The 9258-nt window shown below is 44.8% G+C and overlaps 1 protein-coding gene and 1 pseudogene across 4 annotated transcripts in view; one reads left to right on the top strand and one right to left on the bottom strand.

Annotated features, from left to right (window-relative positions):
• The window catches only part of ENOPH1 (enolase-phosphatase 1), a 38077-nt gene that overhangs the window by 11395 nt on the left and 17424 nt on the right, over positions 1-9258 (top strand). The gene's annotated exons all lie outside the window — the stretch shown is intronic.
• Positions 2793-3867, bottom strand: LOC116524474 (annotated as a pseudogene).

The following is a 9258-nucleotide window of genomic DNA, read 5'->3' as shown; positions in this document are numbered from 1 at the left end:
GAGTTTCACTCATGTTACCCAGGCTGGAGTGCAATGGCGCGATCTTGGCTCACCGCAACCTCCGCCTCCTGGGTTCAGGCAATTCTCCTGCCTCAGCCTCCTGAGTAGCTGGGATTACAGGCACGCGCCACCATGCCCAGCTAATGTTTAGTATTTTTAGTAGAGACGGGGTTTCACCATGTTGACCAGGATGGTCTCGATCTCTTGACCTCGTGATCCACCCGCCTCGGCCTCCCAAAGTGCTGGGATTACAGGCTTGAGCCACCGCGCCCGGCCTCTGAGGAGCAATTCTAATACCGCAACTGCTGAAACTATCTGGCAGATGGCGTGGACCACTCCAAGAGGTAGTAATTCTCATTGTTGGAAGTATTTAAACAAAGCTTGGTGTATTAGTCTGTTCTCGTGCTGCTAATAAAGACATACCTGAGCCTGGGTAGTTGATAAAGGGAAGAGGTATAATGGACTTAGAGTTCCACACGGATGGGGAGGCCTCACAATCGTGGTAGAACACAAAGGAAGAGCAAAGGGACATTTTACATGGTGGCAGGCAAGGGGACATATTCAGGGAAGGATCATTTAAGCCCCAGGAGTTTGAGACCCACCTGGGCAACATAGTGAGACTTTGTCTCTACAAAAAGGAAAAAATAAATAAATAAATAAATAAATAAATTTAAAAAACAAGAAAAAAAACCTAGTGTATTAAATTCCCTTAATAGTATTACCACAGACATCTGACAGTAAATATATATGGGAAAACTACACAGGAAGGCCAACTTTAACACAGAGAGAGGCTAGGGGGCAAGATCATCAAAGTAAGTGACTTTGAGCCAGGGAAGAAAAGTGGCTCAGCACAAATATGGTCTTTCTTCAGTTTAATCAGAGTATAGCTGATTCACTACGTGGGCTGATATAGCTCTATTCTCTTGAAGTCAGTCTAGTCATTCTGACTGGCATTTGGATTTTGGTCAACTGGCTGTTCTTGTCCGTTGCATTTAGTTTCCCCTAATTTTATTCTCTGGATAAACAGCCTTTAATTATTTGTTTTTGTAGGGGGTGGTTTTATTTAAAACGCTGTCGGCCGGCCAGCTTGGTGGTGGCTCATGTCTGTAATCCCAGCAACTCTGGGAGGCCAAGATGGGCAGATCACCTAAGGTTAGGAGTTCGAGACCAGCCTGGCCAACATGGTGAAACCCTGTCTCTACTTAAAATATAAAAATCAGCTTGGTGTGGTGACACACACCTGTAATCCTAGCTACTCTAGAGGCTGAGGCAGGAGAATTGCTTGAATCCAGGAGGTGGAGGTTGCAGTGAGCTGAGATCGTACCATTGCATTCCAGCTTGGGCAACAGAGCGAGACTGTCTCAAAAAAAACACTGTAAATCTATGATTTTGTTTTTGGAAAAACAAAAAAACATTTATTTCTGTCAACTGAGTGCAGAGATATTCTTCACAACCCAGTACAGATTTCTTCCCCAAAATGAAATGAGCAAGGAAAAAAAGAAAAAGCTATATCAAATGTGCTCATGAAGAACCAAGCCAATCTCATCTTTCTTTAAAAACAAAACACAACGATCCTTTTGAGTGTGTGGTGCGGGTGTAAGATTGAAGCCGAAGGCTTTTGGGGCGCCGTGACCAAGACTTTGCTCAGCTCCCAGCTCGGTGGAGCAGCACTGAGGCCCCAGCCATCCTCGCAGCTTGCACAGAAGCTTCCTGAACCTAAAGGATCCATTCCCAGCAATCCTTAAATTCCCAGTCCCCACCCTGGACCTCTCTCCCTAGTGTCGTCCTCGCTTTGGGAGCCCCTGAAGTGAACCCTAAAATACTCCTGTTAACTCTGGGCTCAGACCTTTGCCCTTCTCTGTCACAGGGAAATTTCTGTCGAGAGGGTGGGAACAGGTGATTTCAGACCGTGCAGTAAAGCCACTGCCAGGCAAGTTTTAAGGCAAATTTTCTCTTTTTTTTTTTTTTTTTTTTTTGAGACAGAGTTTCACTCTTGTTACCCAGGCTGGAGTGCAATGGGACGATCTCGGCTCACCGCAACCTCTGCCTCCTAGGTTCAGGCAATTCTCCTGCCTCAGCCTCCTGAGTAGCTGGGATTACAGGCATGCGCCACCATGCCCAGCTAATTTTTTGTAGTTTTAGTAGAGACGGGGTTTCACCATGTTGACCAGTATGGTCTCGATCTCTTGACCTCGTGATCCACCCGCCTCGACCTCCCAAAGTGCTGGGATTAACAGGCGTTAGCCACCGCGCCTGGCCTCTCTCTTCTTATTCGGTCTGAGCCAGACCTGACTTCACCCCGGAGCAATCCTGCCTCTGCCAGACATGCAACTTAGGCAACTCTGGATGGCGGTGGGATGAGGGAGGCCGGGGCAGATTCCAGGAGGTCTGGGTCTGACTAGGGAATGGACGTGTGTGCTTATGAAGGCTGCAGGCACCGGCTGCAGCTCCTGGCCCAGATGCCCGAGTGGTATGCAGGAACGGAGGCCCAAGAAAACCAAGATGGCAAAACAGGCCTGGGCTAGCAACGTGAGGTCATGCAGATCCCACTAGGCGGAACTCGTCGCATGTAACAAACTCCAGGAAAAGGGGCCACTGCAGGAGGCACCTCGGATCTGATGGCAGGCAGGACCTTGCATCAAAATGATTTTTCTTTAGAACAAAAAAGAGGGGGAGAAAAGAAAAAAGATCAAAGAAAGAGGTTCCATGGGCCTCATGAGATAGGACACAGCAGGGTTGTAAGGGAAGCAGGAAGGTGGGGGCTGCAGACATGGGTGGCGGGTGCCGCCTCTCATGGCTTCTTTTCTCCCTGGTGGGCTGGTAGCTGAGGCCGGCGGCCCCCTCCCCTGCGGAGCAGGCAGATGACTTTGGCAAGGGGCGGTGGCGGGAGGGGGGTGGCTAGGGTTACTGCGTTTGGGTGTCGTAATTAGCTACCCCCACCTTCTTCAGCTCACTCTTGATGAAATCTTCCTCCAGCTCCTACCCATCACTGATGACAAACTCCTTAGCGAAATTCTGTACGACCTCCTTGATTGGGGTCTTGTCTGTCCCGGTTTTGGCGCACTGCAGCCCGCTGACGTCCTCACCGATCCAGAGGATGAGGGCAAACTTGGACATCTTGCTCATGGCATCCCCGGTGGTGAAGCGCACAAAGGCAAACAACCGGACGTCATCTGTGCACTGCTGGATGAAGTGCTGGTACTCTGCTCACTGCTCGCTGGGGACAGTGGTGGAGCCGTCATATTTAAAAAGTCACCCAGATGACTGCCGAGCCGTCATCGCGCACCAGGTTATACGCCGCCCGGCAAGCCTCTCTGTCGATCTTGGTGGCCATTGCCGCGGGGCCGCAGTGGGGACACTGCCCAGGAGGCCGAGTGTGCCCCTGGCCGGCGGCGGGGATGGGAGCGCGGTGGGGATGCGCCAAGGGCGCACGGGCGGGGGCGATGGGGCGACGGGGCGACGCAGCACCTGCTAGCTCTGAGCGCGGCGGCGGCTCCCCGATTTTTTTTAACACTTAATTTTGCTAACTTTTTACACTATTAAGGTAATACATTTTTATTGTAGAAAGAGATATGCAAAAAACTTTCTTTTAATGTCATAACCCAGAGAGAATCCTTGTAAACATTTAAGTTCATGTTCTCCCATGTTTTGTTCAGTGTGGGACTATCCCCCCAAATAGGATTATGCTCCACATACTGTTTGTAACCTGTTTTATTACTTATTTTGCATGATGTGATTTATATTAGGAACCATCAAGCCACTTAATTTTTTTTGTTGTTGTTGAAACAGTCTTGCTCTGTCGTCAAGGTTGGCATGCAGTGAGTGGTGTGATCTTGGCTCACTGTAACCTCTGTCTCCTGGGTTCAAGCAATTTTCATGTCTCAGCTTCTCGAGTAGCTGGGATTATAGGTGTGGGCCACCACACCTGGCTAAATTTTTTTTTTTAGTAGAGATGGGCTTCAACATGCTGGCCAGGCTAATCTCAAACTCCTGACCTCAAGTAATCTGCCTGCCTTGGCTTCCCAAAGTGCTGGGATTATAGGCATGAGCCCCCTCACCCGACCCCATTTCTCTAATGAGAGAATTAAAAGGGAAAGAAATTTAAGTGGGGTCGGGCATGGTGGCTCACGTCTGTGATGCTAGCACTTTGGGAGGCCGTGGTGGGATGATTGCTTGAGTCCAGGAGTCTGAGACCAGCCTGGCCAATGTGGTGAAACCCCATGTACTAAAAATTCAAAAAATTAGCTGGGTGTGGTGGCTTACACCTTTAGTCTCAGCTACTCAGGAGGCTGAGGTGGGAGGATCACCTGGCCCCAGGAGGCAGAGGTTGCAGTGAGCCAAGATCATGCCACTGCACTCCAGCCTGGGCAACTGGAGTGAGACACCATCTCAAAAAAAAAAAAAAAGTAGCTCACTGATATTGTCTTTGTGTTGTTTAAATTTTTTTCAAAAAAATTTTAAGTTTTAAAATACTATAAATCATTTGTGTTGTATAGTTCCCTTGGAAGACTTTTGATTGATTGATGATTGATTGATTGATTGATTGATTTTTGAGATGGAGTTTCGCTCTTTATTGCCCAGGCTGGAGTGCAGTGGCTCGATCTTGGCTCACTGCAACCTCTGCCTCCTGGGTTCAAGTGATTTTCTCACCTCAGCCTCCTGAGCAGCTAGGATTACAGGCTGGTGCCACCATGCCCAGATAATTTTTGTATTTTTAGTAGAAACAGGATTTCGCCATGTTGGCCAGGCTGGTCTTGAACTTCTGACTTCAAGTGACCTGCCTGCCTCAGGCTCCCAAAATGCTGAGATTATAGGCATGAGCTGCCACGTCCAGCCTTGGAAAGCTTTTAAAGTAGCTTCTTTGTGTAGCTGTACTCTCAGCACTATTTTTTTTTTTTTGAGATGGAGTCTCGCTGCCACCCAGGCTGGAGTGCAGTGTCACAATCTCTGCTCGCTGCAGCCTCTGCCTCCCAGGTTCAAGTGGTTCTCTTGCCTCAGCCTCCTTAGTAGCTGGGACTACAGGTGTGTGCCACCACACTTGGCTAATTTTGTATTTTTAGTAGAGATGGAGTTTCAGTATGTTGGCCAGGCTGGTCTCGAACTCCTGACTTCATGATCCATCCGTCTTGGGCTCCCAAAGTGCTGGGATTACAGGCATGAGCCATTGCACCTGGCCTCTTGGCACTGTTCTTAGGAGGCACCTTTTATTACCCATTTTCTTCCAAGGAGATGAGTAAATATAACAGCAGTTTGATTTTTATTAATTCTATGAGCTTTTCACTAAAACAACCACTTGACCACAAAGCATATCCATATTTGAACTTCTAAACATTTACAAGGCAACTTCTTTAAATAGATGTTCAAAATGTCATGGCCCTTACGGTTATTACCCTACACAGCACTGAGCTGTGTAGGGTAATAACAATTGCTGCTTGCACAGCATCCCCTCTAACATCTAGTAGAATTTAATCATATTCCACTGCAAGGCAAATAACTCTAGTTCTATAGCCTTTTGTTGTGTGTACTGCTAAATCATAACAATTCCACGCCTGGTGGAGTAAAAAATGTTCGCACATTTATTTGTAGAATCTTGGGCTTATTGTAGCATATTTGTCATACTATAGTATTCTGAAATTATCTGTAAGTGAATTATAACTGAAGTTAAAATGTTTATTGTTGATGGGCACAGTGGTTAATGCCTGTAATCCTAGCACTTTGGTAGGCTGAGGCGGGATGATTGCTTAAGCTCAGGAGTTCAAGACCAGCCTGAGCAACACAAGTGAGATCTTGTTTTTACAAAAATTGTTTTTTAAATTAGGAAGGCATGGTGGTGCATGCCTGTAATCCCAGCTACTCAGGAGGCTGATATGAGATGATCGATCACCTGAGTACAGGTGTTGAAGACAGCAGTGAGCTATGATTGCCACCACTGCACTCCAGCTTGGGCGTCAGGGCAAGACTATCTAAAAAAAATTCTTACTATGTATGATAGCACATGCCAGGCTATTTTATAAGCAACTTGAAGGCATTGTATTTATCTTACAGATATTCTCAATAAGTATGTTGAAAGAGTGGATAAAATTTTCACAATTTAGTTGATTATTCCATATATGTACTTTTATTCAGTAACTTTTGCACTAAAATGGTACAGTCTGCTAACATGTTGACTGCAAATAATTTTTTTTTTTTTGAGTAGGGATCTCACTCTGTCAGCCAGTCTGGAGTGCAGTGGTGCAATCACAGCTCACTGTAGCCTCAGCCTCCTGGAGTCAAGGAATTCTCCTATCTCAGTCCCAACAAGTAGCCGGGACCACAGGTGTGCATCACCATGCCCAGCTAGCTTTTTAATTTTTTTGTGAAGACAGGGTGGTCTTGAACTCCTGAATTCAAGTATCTTCCTGCCTTGACCTCCCAAAGTGCTGGGATTACAGGCATGAGCCACTGTGCCCGGCAGCAAATAATATGTATAGTCCAGATATTATACTAAATTCGAGCTTCAGTGTCTAGTTTTGTGTGATGACACAGTACAGTGGGGCATTTTATAAATGAGGAAAGAGGCACATTGGATGATCAGGAACTCTAAAGTAATCTCCAACTTCTAAAGCTGTTCCCCAAAGTTCAGTATTGTTTGAAAACTTGTAGGTTTTATTTCCTTGAGGACTCTGAAAAGAATGGCTGTGGTTCATACTCCCAATGTCCTGTTCTCAGTAGGTCCTCAAGAAAGTTGAATGAATAAGTTGGTTGTGCTTCTGATTTATCTTCTGAGAACTTCGCTGCCATTATTTATCTTGAAATGTGGGTGATCTTTGCTCAGTTTGACTGCCTGTGCTGGAGAATATATTAAGAATATATTTAAAATACTGGCAAGCCAATTGCAATAGCACATCAAAAAGCTTCTCCACCATGATCAAGTAGGCTTCATCCCGGGGATGCAAGGCTGGTTCAACATACACAAGTCTATAAACGTAATTCACCACATAAACAGAACCAAAGACAAAAACCACATGATTATCTCAATTGATGCAGAGAAGGCCTTTGACAACATTCAACAGCCCTTTATGCTAAAAACCCTCAATAACCTAGGTATTAATGGAACGTATCTCAAAATAATAAAAGCTATTTATGACAAATCAACAGCCAATATCATACTGAATGGGCAAAAACTGGAAGCATTCCCTTTGAAATCTGGCACTAGACAAGGATACCCTCTCTCACCACTCCTATTCAATATATTATTAGAAGTTCTAGCCAGAGCAATCAGGCAAGAAAAAGAAATAAAGGGTATTCAAATAGGAAAGGAGGAAGTCAAATTGTCTCTATTTGCAGACGACATGATTGTGTATTTAGAAGACCCCATCATCTCAGCCCAAAATCTCCTGAAACTGATAAGCAACTTCAGCAAAGTCTCATGATACAAAATCAATGTGCAAAAATCACAAGCATTTCTATACACCAATAACAGACTGAAAGAGAGCCAAATCAAGAACGAACTGCTATTCACAATTGCTACAAAGAGACTAAAATACCTAGGAATACAACTAACAAGGAACGTAAAGGACCTCTTCAAGGAGAACTACAAACCCCTGCTCAACAAAATAAGAGAGGACACAAACAGATGGAGAAACATTCCATGTTCATAGTTAGGAAGAATCATTATCGTGAAAATGGCCATACTGCCCAAAGTAATTTACAGATTCAATGCTATCCCCATCAAACCACCAATGACCTTCTTCACAGAACTGTAAAAAACCACCTTAAACTTCATATGGAACCAAAAGAGAGCCTGCATAGCCAAGTCAATTCTAAGCAAAAAGAACAAAGCGGGAGGCATCATACTACCGGACTTCAAACTATACTACAAGTCTACAGTAATCAAAACAGCATGGTACTGATACCAAAACAGAGATATAGACCAATAGAACAGAACAGAGGCCTCGGAGGCAACACAACACATCTACAACCATCCAATCTTTGACAAGCCTGACAAAAACAAGCAATGGGGAAAGGATTACCTGTTTAATAAATGGTGTTGGGAAAACTGGCTAGCCATGTGCAGAAAGCAGAAACTGGACCCCTTCCTGACTCCTTGCAGTAAAATTAACTCCAGATGGATTAAAGACTTAAACATAAGACCTAACACCATAAAAACCCTAGAAGAAAACCACTCAGGATATAGGCGTAGGCAAGGACTTCATGACCAAAACACCAAAAGCATTGGCAACAAAAGCCAAAATAGACAAATGGGACCTAATCAAACTCCACAGCTTCTGCACGGCAAAAGAAACAGTCATTAGAGTGAATCGGCAACCAACAGAGTGGGAAAAAATTTTTGCAGTCTACCCATCTGACAAAGGGTTGATATCCAGAATCTACAAAGAACTAAAACAGATTTACAAGAAAAAAACAAGCCCATTCAAAAGTGGGCGAAGGACATGAACAGAAACTTTACAAAAGAAGACATACATGAGGCCAACAAACATATGAAAAAATGCTCATCACTGGTCATTTGAGAAATGCAAATCAAAACTACATTGAGATACCATCTCATGCCAGTTAGAATGGCGATCATTAAAAAATCTGGAGACAACAGATTCTGATGATGTGGAGAAATAGGAACACTTTTACACTGTTGGTGGGAGTGTAAATTAGTTAACCATTGTGGAAGACGGTGTGGCGATTCCTCAAGGACCTAGAAATAGAAATTCCATTTGACCCAGCAATCCCATTACTGGGTGTATATCCAGAGGATTATAAATCGTTCTACTATAAGGACACATGCACACGAATGTTCATTGCAGCACTGTTTACAATAGCAAAGACCTGGAACCAACCCAAGTGCCCATCGATGATAGACTGGACAGGGAAAATATGGCACATATACATCATGGAATATTATGCAGCCATCAAAAACGATGAGTTCGTGTCCTTTTTAGGGACCTGGATGAACCTGGAAACCATCATTCTCAGCAAACTGACACAAGAACAGAAAATCAAATACCACATGTTCTCATAGGTGGGTGTTGAACGATGAGAACACACAGACACAGGGAGGGGAGCATCACACACTGGGGTCTGTCAGGGGGAAATAGGGGAGGGACAGCAGGGGGTGGGGAGTTGGGGAGAGATAGCATGAGGAGAAATGCCAGATATAGGTGATGGGGAGGAAGGCAGCAAATCACACTGCCATGTATGTACCTATGCAACAATCTTGCATGTTCTCATGTATCCCAAAACCCAAAATGCAATTAAAAAAAAAAA

Source organism: Sapajus apella, unplaced genomic scaffold (genome assembly GCF_009761245.1).
Source record: "Sapajus apella isolate SASKATOON/1434 unplaced genomic scaffold, GSC_monkey_1.0 scaffold45, whole genome shotgun sequence".
In the NCBI taxonomy this organism is placed as follows: Eukaryota; Metazoa; Chordata; class Mammalia; order Primates; family Cebidae; genus Sapajus; species Sapajus apella.
The sequence above is the reverse complement of the archived record's forward strand: the minus strand, read 5'-3'. Positions and strand labels throughout refer to the sequence as shown.